This window comes from Salminus brasiliensis, chromosome 1, assembly GCF_030463535.1.
Source record: "Salminus brasiliensis chromosome 1, fSalBra1.hap2, whole genome shotgun sequence".
In the NCBI taxonomy this organism is placed as follows: Eukaryota; Metazoa; Chordata; class Actinopteri; order Characiformes; family Bryconidae; genus Salminus; species Salminus brasiliensis.
In genome coordinates this window covers 16,767,449-16,783,311 of record NC_132878.1, presented here as the reverse complement: position 1 = coordinate 16,783,311, position 15,863 = coordinate 16,767,449, and positions in this window count along the sequence as shown.

Sequence of the window (15,863 nt, the reverse complement as noted above, 5' to 3'; positions counted from 1 at the left end):
GTGGCACAACTGTATAAGCATTGACCCTATCACTGGGATCACATGCTCAATTCCCAATAATGTCAACAGATGCAAATGCAGCATATCTAGTCCCTGTATAGAAAAACTGCTGATAGAATAGGACTCTCCCCCAGCAATGAGCTGTGAAGCAGTGGAACTGTGTTACGTGTGATAATGGTGCTACATCTAATACTTTTAGAATGAGGTGGGATAATCATCAAAAATCTAGACGCTCTTGTCACTGAACTATTATTAAATACTGACAGCAATGCTCTAAAATAAGTAAAAAGCCTTTCCTGGACAAAAATAACAAAAGTTGGAGTAAAAAAACCCTAATTTTTTAAATATAATAATAATAATAATAATAAATAAATGAGTGTCCCAATACATTTGTCCATATAGTGTATATAACTATATATTTATATACAGTTTATGTTTACAGTCTTTTTCCATGGAGTAACTGAATGTGTGCTGACAAATGGAAAGAATTTCCCCCTCGAGGACAGTAAACAACAACAACAACAACAACAACCTGTTTTTACAGACAAAATTAAACGACTTAAAGAGTGGTCAACCATTGCGCATCTGTTTGCAGTGGTTCTCTATATAGATGGAGCAATAAGAAATCCAGGAATTGCATGCCCAGCTGCTTATATTTGGCAAAGCTGAATTCTTTGAAAGTTTGTGATCTATATTTCATCTTCATTTCTGCAATGAAAAACAGCAGATGCTTAGCTCAAGTATCCTCTTGCCTAGTGGTTTTCAAGTCCGGCCTTAGGGATCCAGTGCCCTGCATAGTTTCATCTATTCCCTGATCCAGCTCATCAGCTATTTATCAAACCCTTAATGAGCTGGATCAGGTGTGCTGTGTGCAGAGAATACCTGAAACTGTGCAGGGCAGTGTGTCCCCAGTACTGAACTTGAAAGCCATCGCTCTTGCCTGCTCCAGGGAGGAATGTTAATGTACAGTATGTGAGTGGGTGCAATGAACTACAATCATTTCTAGGCCCATTCATTCATTCATTCATTCATTTATTCACTAATTCATTTATTTGTTCATTTATTTATACAGGGGGTGTGTAATCCACCCAGACCAATCTCTCATTTACCTGGGGCATTTGTTGCACACATTGAGATACAAATTTAAAAACAATGCAGAAATTAGATACATTTAAGAAAGCCCATACAACTTTTATTTATCAGGTTATTTGTAGTATTTTAGTACTGACCTTAAATATTTTAGTAGTGACCCTAAGGCACCACTGTATTAAATGTTCAACTGAAAACTGAGGCTACTTGAATGAACAGTATTTCAGTCTTGTTCATAAAGTTCTAGTGGTGTTTCTCAGGGCGCTGCTGACATACAATTTTTCCACATGACCTCAGAAACACCCAATAAACATGTCAATGTGCTCATGCATATTAACACATTAACAATAACCAATGCTCCACCTGTTTGGGTATAAAACTAGACAGAAAGCAATAGAAAGAAGCATGAGAAAAGTGGTTTGCTAAAAATACAGCAACAACAACCAAAAAAACCCCAGAATAAATAAACAAAGATATTGAGTAAACAAGCAATATAAACACACACAATTCTATTCACTGTCAAAGCAACGGCAAGACAACAAAGAAGTGATAGGAAAAGCACAGATACTGTACCAGAACTATAGGTGGTCCTAGTGCTCAATTTAAGCATGCCTGCTCTAAGTTTATGACTTTAAATGACAGAGTCAGAATGAACTGTCATCAGTCGGTCAGCTTAAATCCTAACTGGCTGAGCCGTGAGTCTTCTGAAATCTCTCTTCACCAGATCGGCAGGTGTGATGTTTGCTATGAAACTCGGATCAGGTTAGCCTTTCTAATATATTAGGTTAACTACATGCATCAACACGTGCCTGTGACTCCAAACATGTTTGAAAAGATATCAGATCCCGGAATAATCAGAACTGTTTGAATGAATGTTCTGGTTTATGAATTATTAATGCTGCATGCAAATAACATAATAGTGCAATAGCCCTGCTTTTCATCACAGTAATTCTGATGGGGCACTTTATAGTCTTAACCATGGTGAATATCAAAGGCACAGAGTCTACCTGGGAAAACTCAGGCTAAGTAATGAAGTAAAATTCAAGCACATCAAGACGTGACAGCTTTCATTTCATTCGCCAGACTTATAACGCCAGGGAAACTTGCTGATAATACCTTTCTTCCCCCTCTTATCATTTCTAGGGTAGTTTTGAAAAAAAGTGCAATTTGCATTAATAGGCGGTGTCCTGAAGCAAGCAGATAGTCCAAGCTTTCGTGGTAATGCAGGACAAAGGAGCGCATGTAGCTAAGCATGTTATGCAACTGGCCTCTAGCAGGAGCGAAACGCTTCTTTGTTGGGATTAGGACAGTGTGCAGGTCCAGATCAAACCCAAGACGGTGTTCAAAGGCCTCCTCCTGCTGGCTCAAAGCAGCCTTGTCCGACACGTCAGTCCACAAACTCAGTAGTGACAGCCTGTCATCAGCAGTCTCTGACCCCGTTATTTCCCTGAGCCGGTAGAAAACAGTGCTACCTCAGCCGTTTGCCAAACACACCCGGCTCTCCGAATGTCTACAAGATTGACGCTGCGTCTTAGGTGCACGTCAGCATGATTCATTATTGACTATGTAAGTCTTTTGAGGTCTGGGATCTGCCCTGTGCAGAAAGATTAGTGGATTTGGGATGAAACTGGCATATATTTTATGAGCTCATGAGTTTACTATTGTACATGCCAAATGAGGTAATCATTTAAGCATGGTTTTCTGTTGGCCTCTAATGCGAGTTTTACAAAGCTCAACATACAAAACATCTTGTGTCTTATGTATTCATCTGTGGCATCCGTTACAGATAAATAGCAGTGGACATAACGGCAGGGCTTCCTAACGTCATAACAGATGTATGATGTATGTAACAGAGATACAGATGTATAGCCTTTAAGATTAGGATTATGAGTGAAGATGTATGCGCTAATTTCATTTAGAAGGGATAAAGATGCCTCTGGACCGAAGATTAAGATCAAGGATTTGCAGGAATGCAGATGTAGGCCACTACAGAGTCATCCACACAATATCTTGCAGACCGCTGACATGTGGTGACCACAGATGAAAATGTAAATGATAAAACAAAACAAAAAAAAGAGGACGAAAGGAGATTTTCAAGGATTTTCAGGAATCTCAAAGAAACCTTTTTAAATGTCTTACATTTTCTGCTATTATTCGGTCCAGTTTTGAGTCTATACATCAGTATGATAATGAACAGTAGACAGTACTCACTGCTTTCTGTCTTGATGCAGAAACGGTGTTTAAAGCCTTTGTGGGAATGAGTACAGGTAATGACCTCAGGGTTGGAGCAGCCCACATCCACATACCTCTGCCCATGGATGACGTTACAGCCATAGCACTGCAGTCCATGGACTTGAAAGAACAAAGGACAAGTTTTGTTTTGTAAAACTGTATGTACATGTACAGCAATTAAAGCCAGTGGATTCTGCAAAACATGGAAAACTAAATAAATAGTTGTGTAGCAATCTCTCCCTGGTGGAAAAGCAATAAAACAGTGGAAACAGTGTCAAGAGCATATAGAATCTGTTTATGATTTCAAGCAGCATTATGTAAGAACTGAATGCTTTGCCCCTGAGCTCCCCCTAGAGTTGAGGAGTGTAATTCACTTTTACACCACTGCTGTAAATATAAATCATGCTTTGACCTCCTCCCTTATGGGCAGCAGTACATAGAAACCTGTGGACTGACATGGTATTATCACAGAATATTACATGGCTCTCTGGAGAGGTCTTGTGCAGCTCCACCAAAGTTACATGTGCAGAAGCAACATTCCGGACCCAGAGTGGCAATGACTGAACCACGATTCTCCCAATTACAAGACAGCGTACATTCAAAATGATCTTGAAACTGTTATTATAATGAGAAATTGCTACATAATGATGAAATTAAGCCAAAAGAAAAAATTCTCACAATCTGAAAATGTTGGGTCATTCCACAGCAGATTCTGGCTTTTTGGAATTTCAGAATCACATATTCAGAATATCTCAAAAACTATATTAATTCCATGCAAATTCTATTCAAAAACTATTTGCTTTATTCAGTTTTCTATTTTATCCACTCACAAATTATCTCAGAAGTTCCATTCTATTCTAATTCTAATTCTAGTCTAATGATTTAGAAAGGGCTCTGCTTTCAAAGCAATTCTTAGTCAACATCGCAAGATCATGTAAAGCAAGAAAAGTGTATTTCCTGAAGAAAAGCTTAAGTGGTTCCCACTTCCAGGTCACTAGGGTAAAACAGCTTTTGCAAAGTAGTTGCTATGTTATCCCAGGTGATTGCGACATTTGCTAAGTATGCAGTTGCTATAGTATTCCTGGTGGATGTAAAGGTGTTGCTATGGTAATTCAAGTGATTGCTTAGGTGTCTCAGGTGGTTGCCCCGAGTGGTTGGTTGGATGTTACAGGTGTATTTGTATTATCGTGACATAAATGGGTGCATTGACTTTTGCATCCCATTCAAGTTCCATTCAAAACTTTTCTGTCCTCATAGCACCTATGCACATATGTTATGTTAGAATGACCTTTTTTTGGCTTCTTGTTGAATGAATTTGTAGTTTTCAGCAAAACACGTTTCATTAGATACCATTGCTAATGTTTAAACATGAGAAAGATGTAGAAGACTTTTATGCTGATGCAGAAGCAGCTCCTTAGCATCTCAGAAATGCCCCAGATCAGCTTATACAGCAACTTATGCCTAGAATCTGAATGGCAGTAACACGGTAACAGGGTCAGATTTGTGCCGCACTTTCAAAGTAATGGCACTGGAACACAGCCACTGTGATAAATCCAAATTTTGGTAAGAGTTATATATTTTTTTTTACAACTGCACTATTTATAATTGTACCATTTCATCACATACAAATGACATTAATTACATATCAATGAAGTGAAAAATGTTGTCAACTGTTCTTCGGTGCTGATTAATTATTTTATATACGTGCAACCTAATTATGTAACCTAAAAAGTACGTTTTAAGATCAAGCTATGTGGGTGATCCTTGATTGGAGAGCCATTTAGTCATTGAAACTCTTAAAAGTGTTTTTCACTGAATCAAAAAAAAGTACCCATTCCGAAAATGTGTTAAGCCCTTTCAGGAACAATATCTCACTTTCTGCATGGTTTCCATGCTGACAATGATCTTTTTGAGCATGGAATAAGCAAATATCCAAATTAAGATTAACTAGCATCCAAGCTAATGGCATGCAGGTATTCTAATGATTTAGAAAAGGGTTCTGCCTTCAAAGCAATCCTTAGTCAACATCGCAAGATCATGTAAAACAAGAAAAGTGTATTTCCTGAAGAAAAGCTTAAGTGTTTCCCACTTCCAGGTCACTAGGGTAAAACAGCTTTTGCAAAGTGGTTGCTATGTTATCCCAGGTGACTTCTACATTTGCTAAGTATGCAGTTGCTATAGTATACCTGGTGGATGTAAAGGTGTTGCTATGGTATTTCAAGTGTCTCAGGTGGTTGCCTCGAGTGTTGCCAAGTGGTTGGTTGTATGTTACAGGTGTATTTGTATTATCGTGACATAAATGGGTGCATTGACTTTTGCATCCCATTCTTTACTATGTGAGAAAAGTACAGTAAAAATGTCAGTGTGGAACCATAAGAATCTTCCTTTTTTTCAGGAAATTTGAATGACGCAATTGCCTGTTGAACATGTGACTTGCAGAACATTCCATAAATGTAATGTCGACTGTGATCAGAAAACAAGTTTGAGTGAATGTTGAGGGACACAACTAAAAAGTATGAATGTTTTAGGCATGAGCAGTTCAGTGGAAATACTAGCGATTATCTTAATTTATTAAGATTAAGAATTAAACTGTAGTTCTTGTGGGTTGAATAGCTCATGTATTATTATGTAGTGTAGAGAATCATACTGAATTGCTGATACCAATTTGGCCATCCTTACAAACTGAAAATAATCAATGGTCAGATTCCCCCACTGTAGTTTTCCTAAAATGCAGTATCTGGTAAGAGGCTTACTGTAGCTTGGAGAATCATATTGTCACTGTCACACAAAAACCTTATATGTCCAAAATGACGACTTTACAGGAGCAGGACAAAACTGGAAAGTGAGTGTAAAAAGATCATCTATTGGTCCAATCATGAAATTTTGACGCAATGAAAAGCTGCCAGATTTGCATTATGTCAAGAATGGAGAGTTAAGTATTTTTTTGTGTCAGCAGCGATATATCGAAATATTATCATGGACAAAGTGTAACTGCAGATAAAAATTTAAGTATAATCCTGTCTAGTAAAAAAGCTGCATCAGGGTGCAGGTCACATCTTCCATACATAGATGTTATGCCTTGGCTGTATTTTAAGATGATAATTTCATCCTTAAGATTTATGACTCAGCTTTAAGTACAGTTATCTCATGGCTGGTAAGAATTTTGAGTTTTACAATGTAAAGATGACTAAAAACAAAACAGTGATGTATTTTACTGTCGAAGTACATTATTTATCCACTGCTTGACAGCACTGTGTAGCTGGCACTTTAAAAGAATTTTTATTCTTCATTCTGTGCTTCACATGAAAGGTGGTGTGTGGAAAAAAACTCTCCAAGACGGACAATGCTTGATCTTTGATCTTTGATATTTTTTTAATGCAAATTCCTGAGCTGATTTTGGTCTATTATTTTAAAGAGGGTGGCCAAAACAAGTGAAAATTTGCTGTTGCTGCAGTGACTGAAGGGTGAAGGGTGAAGTGTTCCTTGACTTAATGATAATGATAGTGGAACCCTTTTTAAAGATTATTTAAATAAACCACCTATAACAGGTTTTTCATCATAAAGAAAACCATGTAACCAGTCATAGAACCATTTAAGCAAATAGGTCTTTGAGTACACTGTTACAAAGGGGGTTCTTTAAGGGTTCTTTTGTAAAGACAGTGGTTCTATATAGAACTATGAACTATAGAACTATCAAAGCTCTTTGCCCTGTTAAATGGATCTGCAAAAAACGAAAATGTAGCTTGTAGGTGGCTTTTTATTGAGCCTTTAAAATGATTCCATAAAAATTACAAGTTGAAAAAACACATTTTAGCACCATTTAGTACCTTTTTGCTTAGACTGCAGTCATTGTTCTATATACACTATATGGACAATGTATTTGGGCACCTGTTCATTCACGGTTTCTTGCAAATTCAAGGGTGTTAAAAGAGTTTGTCCTGCTTTTGTTGCTGTGTTGTTCAAGCATGTGCACTCTTAAAAAGGTTCCATATAGTACTGAAAGGTGTTCTTTGGCTTGTTACAATGGTGAAGCACTTTTGGTGCTATGTATATCTAAAAGGTTCTATTCAGAACCATCAACGAAATGTTTTCCAACAATGTGAAGATCTCTTTATAAAGGACTGTCTAGATAGATAGATAGATAGATAGATAGATAGATCACTTTATTTATCCCACGGGGAAAGTCAGTTTTTACAGCAGCAAAATCAAACAAGAGAGCAGCATAATAAACGCACTTAAAATAGTAGTAAGAAGTGGAGGTTTTCCTTGTATGCAAACAGAAAACAGGGCAAAGAACCATTAAAGCATCTAAGTACTTCTTTTAAGTGTCATGATTCTGTATAGAACCATTTCCTTTACTATTGGAATCAATAAGCTAGGTCATCAAGCTAGGTATAGTACTGTATAGTACTGCAAATGGGTTATTTTGGGTAATAAATAGGACACTGTATAAAAAAGGTCTTAAAGAGCCATACACAAGAGATTGCTCCTTTATCAGCTATTTAAGCATTCAAATGGTTTTTGTATTTGTCATGGTTCTATAAAGAACTGTTGCCTTTACAAAAGAACCATTGAAGAACCACATTTTAAGCTTGTACTCCATAACATAATTTCCATTACTCCATAATATACTGTAATGTATTTCTAATGAAAATAAATAAATAAATAAAAAATCAGATTGGTAAATGTGTTGCTGTACTGCACAATCTGGAGATCGCAGCACCATTGTCCCAAGACACCCACTGATCCACTCGCTTTCACTTTACCAAGTGTCTACCAAGTTACCAGCATAATTCCTTTAGATCTAAAAGGATTGTCAGTGTAGTTGGGCTCTTTCTACACCTGTCAATGACCTTTCCTAGTCTTGTGGAGTAAATGTTGGGATATTCCTGTCGCGTGCCTGTCAAAACATCCTCTTCATCCCCCGCCCCTGGAGCGTTCTACTGTGGGACTCAGGCTGCACTATCCTGCCACTCCGGTAAATAGCCAACCCCAAAGCTCTCAGCCAGATTTCAGAAGCCCATTAATCCCTACCAAATGCTCTTATGAAAATCACTTGGGGAGAAAAAAAACTGTTGGAAATCAATGTAATGCCTCAAGGGGACCAAAGCCAGGTCTCAGGAAGTGCAGACTCGCGGAAATAAAGAAGCCTCCCTAAACATACTGTACCATATGATATCTTTTTGGAGGGTTGCAGGTACCTCAGGTTGCTCTTTTACACTTGTCAGGAAAACAGGGGTTCGTCAGGGATACTGTACAGGTACATTTTGTTCACCAAAGTACAAATAATGTAAATATACTCTCAAAGGTCCAATTATGTCCAATAAAGGTACACTCCTTCCACTCTCCCAGAGAAAAGATGCATATTTGTATCTATTTTTAATGAAAAAAACAGCCTTCTAGGTTCTTTAGTAAAGGCAACGGTTCTTAAACGATGACATGGGGTTTCACTGCCCCATTAAAGGGCTCTTTTTATTGGTGGAAAACGGTTGTAGATGGTTGCATATAGTACTGATAAGGGTTCTACTATCATTACTATTCAAAGAACTCCCTTTCAGTACTATATAAGACCATTTTTGCTTAGAGTGTAGCCCAGCGTCAGTTCTGCGGGTGTAAGAGGGGATTTTGTCAATTTGTTTTCAATTAATAGCAAATCAGTCAAAGCTGTGGACCTGTGTTCAACACGGCTAACATGATTTAGAGACGGCAATGGTCTTGAATACCCCTGTTAGCTCTGAAGTGAATTAAACAGTCATGGATGATTGATGCGTCCTTTGTATTTGGCAGGCAAATGGCCGTGATTCCATTACGTTTTCCAAAGTATCACAGGGTAGTTGAACGGCATTAACATCAGGAGTGTTATTTAAAAAACAGGCTCTCATTGTAAAATATTGGGAGATAATTTGAATGCTGGCATTGACCTATCTTTCTTCAAAGGAGGGTAGCTCCCCCATAATTAGACGTGTCTTTAATGCAGTATTGTTATAATGAAGGTAGGAGTGTGCAACTGCATATACTGTGTGTGTATGTGGGAAAAGAGAGGGTGGGGGGCTATAGATAATATTAATGGTTAATATTAATAGATTGTTGTTCATTCATTTTCTTGCCCTTATCAGTTTGATTCCTGACCTCCATTACATTGTGTCAATTGTGCTATTCTAACATCTATAATAACACTAATAATATGTCTTTGTTAACCTACAGCTATAGATATACATATAACTATTAAATAACTGCCATTCAGAGACCTAATCCTTAGTCTGACTGGGAAAATGAGGTTAAATAAGATGAAGAAAACGCCATTTAGTCCCTAGAGTCGACACTCATTCATTTAGGGCAGTTCATTGAGGTGGTTCACTCTCACACGCCTGTTTGTATTGCTATCTTTGCGTGGTGTGTCTCCACTGACTTCACCATTACTGTATTAATAACGCTATATCCACACCTAAAAACAAACACTAGTCTTCACGTTAGCAACCAAAAGTCCGTCGTTCTGCGCTTTTGCTTTCTTCCACTAAAGCTGAGTTTATTTTTCAATGGTTTTGAACAAGCTATTCCCGGTTTCCATCCTCCCAGGAACATGTGGGTCCCCACAGAGAGCTAAAAACCTGACCGCACGCACGCACAATTCCCAACTTTCCCCTCAGTCACTCACCCTGCGTGGTGAAGAATGCTGATGCCAAAGTGAATCCAACCCCGTATAGCAGCCAAGTCTGCAAAGTCATGGATGCAGCCGTGGTGAGGGTCCCGTCCGTCAGGGGCTGGAAGGCGAGAGCAAGAAGGAGCGCAGCGCCGTTTTCCTCCGAGTTCCCCGTCTCACACTAGAGCTCCATGGAGAGCGCGCACCGTCCTGCCTGCTCAGCCTCGCGGAGGCGCGCGCGCTCTGAGCGCGGGCTCTCAGCGGAGGGCGGGAAACGCATGAGCGAGCTCGCGCACTGAAAACTAACGGCTCTCTCCTTTTCTCTCACGGAAAAAAGTGTGTGTGTGTGTGTGTGTGTGTGTGTGTGAGAGAGAGAGAGACAGAAAGACTGAGATACGAATAAACGGGTGTTGTTACACTTCTGAGAGTATTGGACAGAAAAACGAGTGAGCTAAACATCGACTGTCGAGGATTATCGTAGGTTTCTGACTGAAATGTTTGGCTGAAACTCGAAAAAAATGAACTTCCGAGAGTCTTGGACAGAAATAAAGTCAGCTAAACTACGACTGTCGAGGATTATCGTAGCTAGGTTTCTGACTGAGATGCTAAAAACAACGGTTTCTTTCGCTCTCCTGTTTCTGAGAGAAACGTAGGCTAGCTAGCTAGCTTCTCGGTTTTTCTTCTGGTCTTCGAGAGGTAAACAAAAACATCCCAAACATACCATTTTTCTCACCGAAAAAGATTCTCATATTTCTGATAATTGTAGAGAAATGCCTATAAAATATGGCTCATGCTGGTTTTCTTCTCACAGGATGGCTCTGAAATGGCACTCTTCTTCAATAGAGTCAATGGAGAGGAGAGTGGTGGGAAGGCTAAAGCGAGATGCTCTCTGCTGGAATGGAGAAGAGGAAGGGGATTAATTGCTCATTGATAATCCACAGTGTCTAATAATAGCTCTATCACATTGCCTGGATGCCCAGTGGTGATGTTCACCTTTAATAGTGTGGCGAGCTCGAAGCGCATGTTCTCCCTTTGAGCTGGTTGTATCTGTTCAGCCCATCGCCCCGCTTTCGTTCAGTAGAGACATTCTATCTAATCAAGAATTAAAGACTAAATCCTTTCTTAGAGTCTGTAATGCTGCGGATAAGTCAGGCTTTACGGTAAGCTCCGTTCCCTCTCCACCCAAAAGCAACATATGGTCGCTCTTGATAGATGATTGCCTGCGATTCTCGCTCATACCGAGAGATATATTTACAGAGATTGTGACATATTTCACTCAGGACAGCTTTATTCCTTTTTCTGTGTTTTTTTTTGTGTGTTTTTTTCTCAAAGTAGGCCATTCATGGTTGAGTAAGAGCGAAGGGACTTCCTGTGGCCTTATTCCCTGGGTGAGTTCAGCGTGTGCTCTTGTGAAAGGCGATGGATGATGAATGATAAGTATGTTGGAGAGGAGCAAGAGCTGAGCCGAGGGCTTTTGAAATCCTTATCAATGTTCTACTCAGCAGATCTGTGTGAAAATGGCATGTTATTTTATCCATCATGAGCCATTGCACTCTTGGTGTGTTCCTGCAGTGTTTCGGGAGGAAGATGTTGCTACTGCCATCTTCAATGGAGATAGAAGAATAGACCTGAAGAGGCTGTTGTCTTGATGACTGATGAGCAAAAGAAAACAAAGCTGCCCCTTCCAGTCAACATGTTAGTCTGCACGGATGATTGGTTCATTTATGAGAAACGGCAACAAAAATGTCTAGAGGCCAACCTGACCTTTCAAGCAAGAAATCTGTATTCAAGGGTGCTATCAGGAAGCCTCTGAAGCAAAGGTTTGAAAATGGTTGAGCTGTGCTGAGATTAAAACACGCCGCTGTTCAGCAGCTTGCTACTTATCGAAAGTCACACAACAGCTTTTTAAAAGTCTTTTTTAAGTTCCTGAGCATAAGAGTGACAGCGATGGAGTATATAGTTATATTGTGCAGTTCGCTAAATTCCTGATAGAACTGCAATTAAAGAGATGGCAGGAGTGCAGCCGGAAGCACTCTGGAAAAACAGAAATAACTAAAGTGTGAACACAAAGCGTGAAATGTTAAAAGAGGCTCCAAGGCTCCTCTTCCTGGCTTCAGTTCTATCTTTTGTATTTGGGTCCTTGCAAATCATTAAAAGGCAGCAAATGGTTAAATGGTCATGCTAGGTGGTTAAAGCACCACATCCATTAATTCTAGAGGAATTAAAATCATGTGTTCATATGTATTATGTTTGCATGACTGAATCGCTATTGGTTCAGTCATAGGCAAAATCCCATCCTGCCTCTGTGGCATACTCTAGGGATAGATTTTTCCCCCTGCTTTTGTCACATGCGCTGCGATTATCGCCTTAATGCTGGCACTTGGAGTGAGATTAACAACTGAGGACTAGGCTAGACGGAGCAGCCTTTTACTGCCTGTGTGGAGTAATTGAAAGTTTCACTGGATGCTGCCGTTCTCTGCAGTTTTACAAGAGTGGGTGTTTCAAATCCTATATGATCTTATGCAGCAAAGTGGCTATTTTAGCAAAGGGGCAAAGCTGTTTTTGTAAAATGGCAAGCAATTCTGAGTTTGCCTCTTTAGGCCTGTGGTATTCTTCTCATTAAAACATAAAAAACTTAAAAATTGTCATATTGCAGAAACAATAGCAATGCTATCTGTGGACGTCGGGCCCTCATACCATCCTCATGGAGTCGGTTTCTAACCGTTTGTGCAGGCGCATGCACATTTGTGGCCTGCTGGAGGTCATTTTGCAGGGCTCTGGCAGTGCTCCTCCTGTTCCTCTGCTGGGTTGTTGCCCTCCTACGGCCTCCTCCACATTTCCTGGTGTACTGGCCTGTCTCCTGGTAGCGCCTCCAGCCTCTGGACTCTACGCTGACGCTGCACTACCTGAGTCACTTGTGTGGGTTGTAGAGTCCGTCTCATGCTACCACGAGTGTGAAAGCACCACCAACATTCAAAAGTGATCAAAACATCAGCCAGAAAGCATAGGTACTGAGAAGTGGTCTGTGGTCCCCACCTGCAGAACCACTCCTTATTGAGTGTGTCTTGCTAATTGCCAATAATTTCCACCTGTTGTCTATTCCATTTGCACAACAGCATGTGAAATTGATTGTCAATCAGTGTTGCTTCCTAAGTGGACAGTTTGATGTAACAGAAGTTTGATTCACTTGGAGTTATATTGTGTTGTTTAAGTGTTCCCTTTATTTTTTTAGCAGTGTACAAGCATAGTGGAAACATTAGAGTAATTAATTATATAATTAGAGGTTGCCATAAAAGGAAAAACAGCAGATTCTAACAGGGACTGATGACCAGAACATCTCCTGCAGGACTTTCCAGCAGAAAAAAAATACATCAAGAAACCCCACACCAACACACTGCCATTACCATGTTTGTTGATAAAATGCTTTTACTGTGGAAGGCTATGCTACCAGGGAAAAAAAGTGTGTCAAATATGCAAAAAAAACCCCAGAAGAAATCAAATACTTTTTCACATCAATGTAGATCTGACAGGACAACTAATCTGGGATAACACTTGCATCTCAGTCATAACTTCTCTGATAGTAGCTTGCTGTTTGTCGACAGTAAACCAAACAGAGGCCGTGATTCTTAATGCATGAACTCACTCTGGAATGATGCCTGTAGACAGAGCTCGGGGGTCACCCACCATCTGTGCTTTTTCGGGTAACACACTGTCATGTACATTATGCCAACCTAGATTTTGGGACCAAACTCTCCTGACGCCCATGTCTCTCTCAATGAAATTTGTCTGCTTTGCTGTCAGAGGAGCTTATGTGTATAATGCATTTTCTGAAGTAATCTGTTTGATTTATTTCAATTTCCTGACTTGCATGATAACTTTGGAACCATTTGCATGTTCCATCCATTTGCCTGCTGTAATGACAAGCCTAAACTGAATGCTCCAGAGACTTCAATGAATAGTCTACCATGTCATACAACCCCTTCAAATTTCTGTTCCTGGGTTGTAATTAGCTTCAGGAATTACGGCCCCTGAATGAACTCCTAACCTGCTTTTTGAATGTGTAATCTTGCCATATTCACATTCTTACCACAGTGTTCTCATATGCAGTATCCTACACAATCAGTAGTGTGCCTAATCATGGCCAGACTTAACTGGGCCATGTGTGGCCTCAGTGCCTTTGTTGGATCTTACTTGCAAACTTGTACTGCTTATATCATAATTCTGCAATCCAGTGTCATCCGTAAGAGGATTGGTTCTTCTCTAAGTTCCTCTCAAGGTTTTTTTCCTTGTGCTCTTCGGGTGTTAGTCCAACTTTTGCCCTGGGCTTGCTGTTTAGGGGTCTATGGCCAGATTTCAACTACATTGTGTCAGTGGGCCATATTCATAACACGTATGTATAATAGCGAGTATTTAAAATCCTTTTTGCAACTGAAGTAATTTTACACTTGACCTCAGTAACAAGCAAATATATGTATTTTTATATATGTACCACCACCCCTGTCCTCTTATATTTTACATGCTGATAGAAATGGAACTGACATTTGAAATAAACAAAAAGACATGTCATCTGTCACAGTAGAATAATATTACTGGATTTTATATGAATATGATTTTGGTTACACAGCATTTAGCACTTGTCCTGCAGCTCCACCAAAGTTACATAGTGCAGTTAGGAGCGTGCCTAGCCCTGAGTAGAAATGATAGAGATACTCTTCTCCCTATTACAGTCACTGGAGCATCAGCAGAATTTTGAAGTTGTTTAAGTTAAAAATGCAATCGTGTCAGAGCAGGAAAATTATCTGTTCTCAATCTGCCACTTTTTTTTTTATCTGACTGGCTGAGTCATTCTGTTCTGTTAATGCTCTTGGAGATCTCTTTCAAGAATGTGAAGGTGCAAAGTTTGACATGATGTCTAGTCCAGTTTCAAAGATCTTGTCATTTGTGACCCCCTGTTTCTGATCAGACATGCAGTGTGCAGATCACAACAAATTTAAGATTACAGCAAGAACTGCAATCGGGGCAAGAGCCCCTTAGATACTCAGTTGCTGAACTGAACCAATTCCTGACTGAACAGAACATTGTAGATTCTCAAACATTAAGTGTTTCACCAGTTGAAATGAGCTGGTCTAAGCCGTCTATGAAATGAGGGAAAGTCAACAAAGCAGATTAAATGAAGCCTTGCAATCAACCATTTTTTGCACAAGCTGCAGCTGAAGAATCAGGTGTATGCTAGGGTGATACAGGCAAACAGACATAGATACAGAAAAAGCTTGTCAGTTTGAATTTATTGGTTCGGAGAAAAAACAAACTCCACCACTATTGTCTTGAGATTGTGGATTTTAATCAATAAGAATCCAGTATGCTAGCCATTATTGTACATTAGAATAGACTGACATGCCATTTTGAACCATGTTTCCAGAACCACACTCCTGCGTACCCCTTCTAACCATTTTAAGGAAAGTGAATCCAAACTTGCTGTACTCACTATGTTAATTGGACAGTCTATTTTAACATTAGCCAAACATACGGCGAGGCTTTTAAGAGCTGAGGATGAATAATTAAGCTGACACAGATATGAGTGAGTAATGTTTAATGGGGACTCACATTTACGGCTTACGTTTGCCATCTGCTTTAAATCTTTTTCATTTAAACAGTTCTCACAGTCTGTCAGGCTTAAAATGCCTATCCACTTGACACAGTCTCTACATTCATTAAAACTATTCTGAGCAAGAACATGTTGACATTTGTGTGACAAGCCTAATGATGTTCATTATGTATTTGCTGCAGCACAAGCTACTGGAGATACTGTGTGATTACTTTATAATCATTATAATAACATGGGTTTGGGAATATACATGCGCTGTATTTCATCTTGAGGGGTGTTTAAAAATTGGAGCTAGTT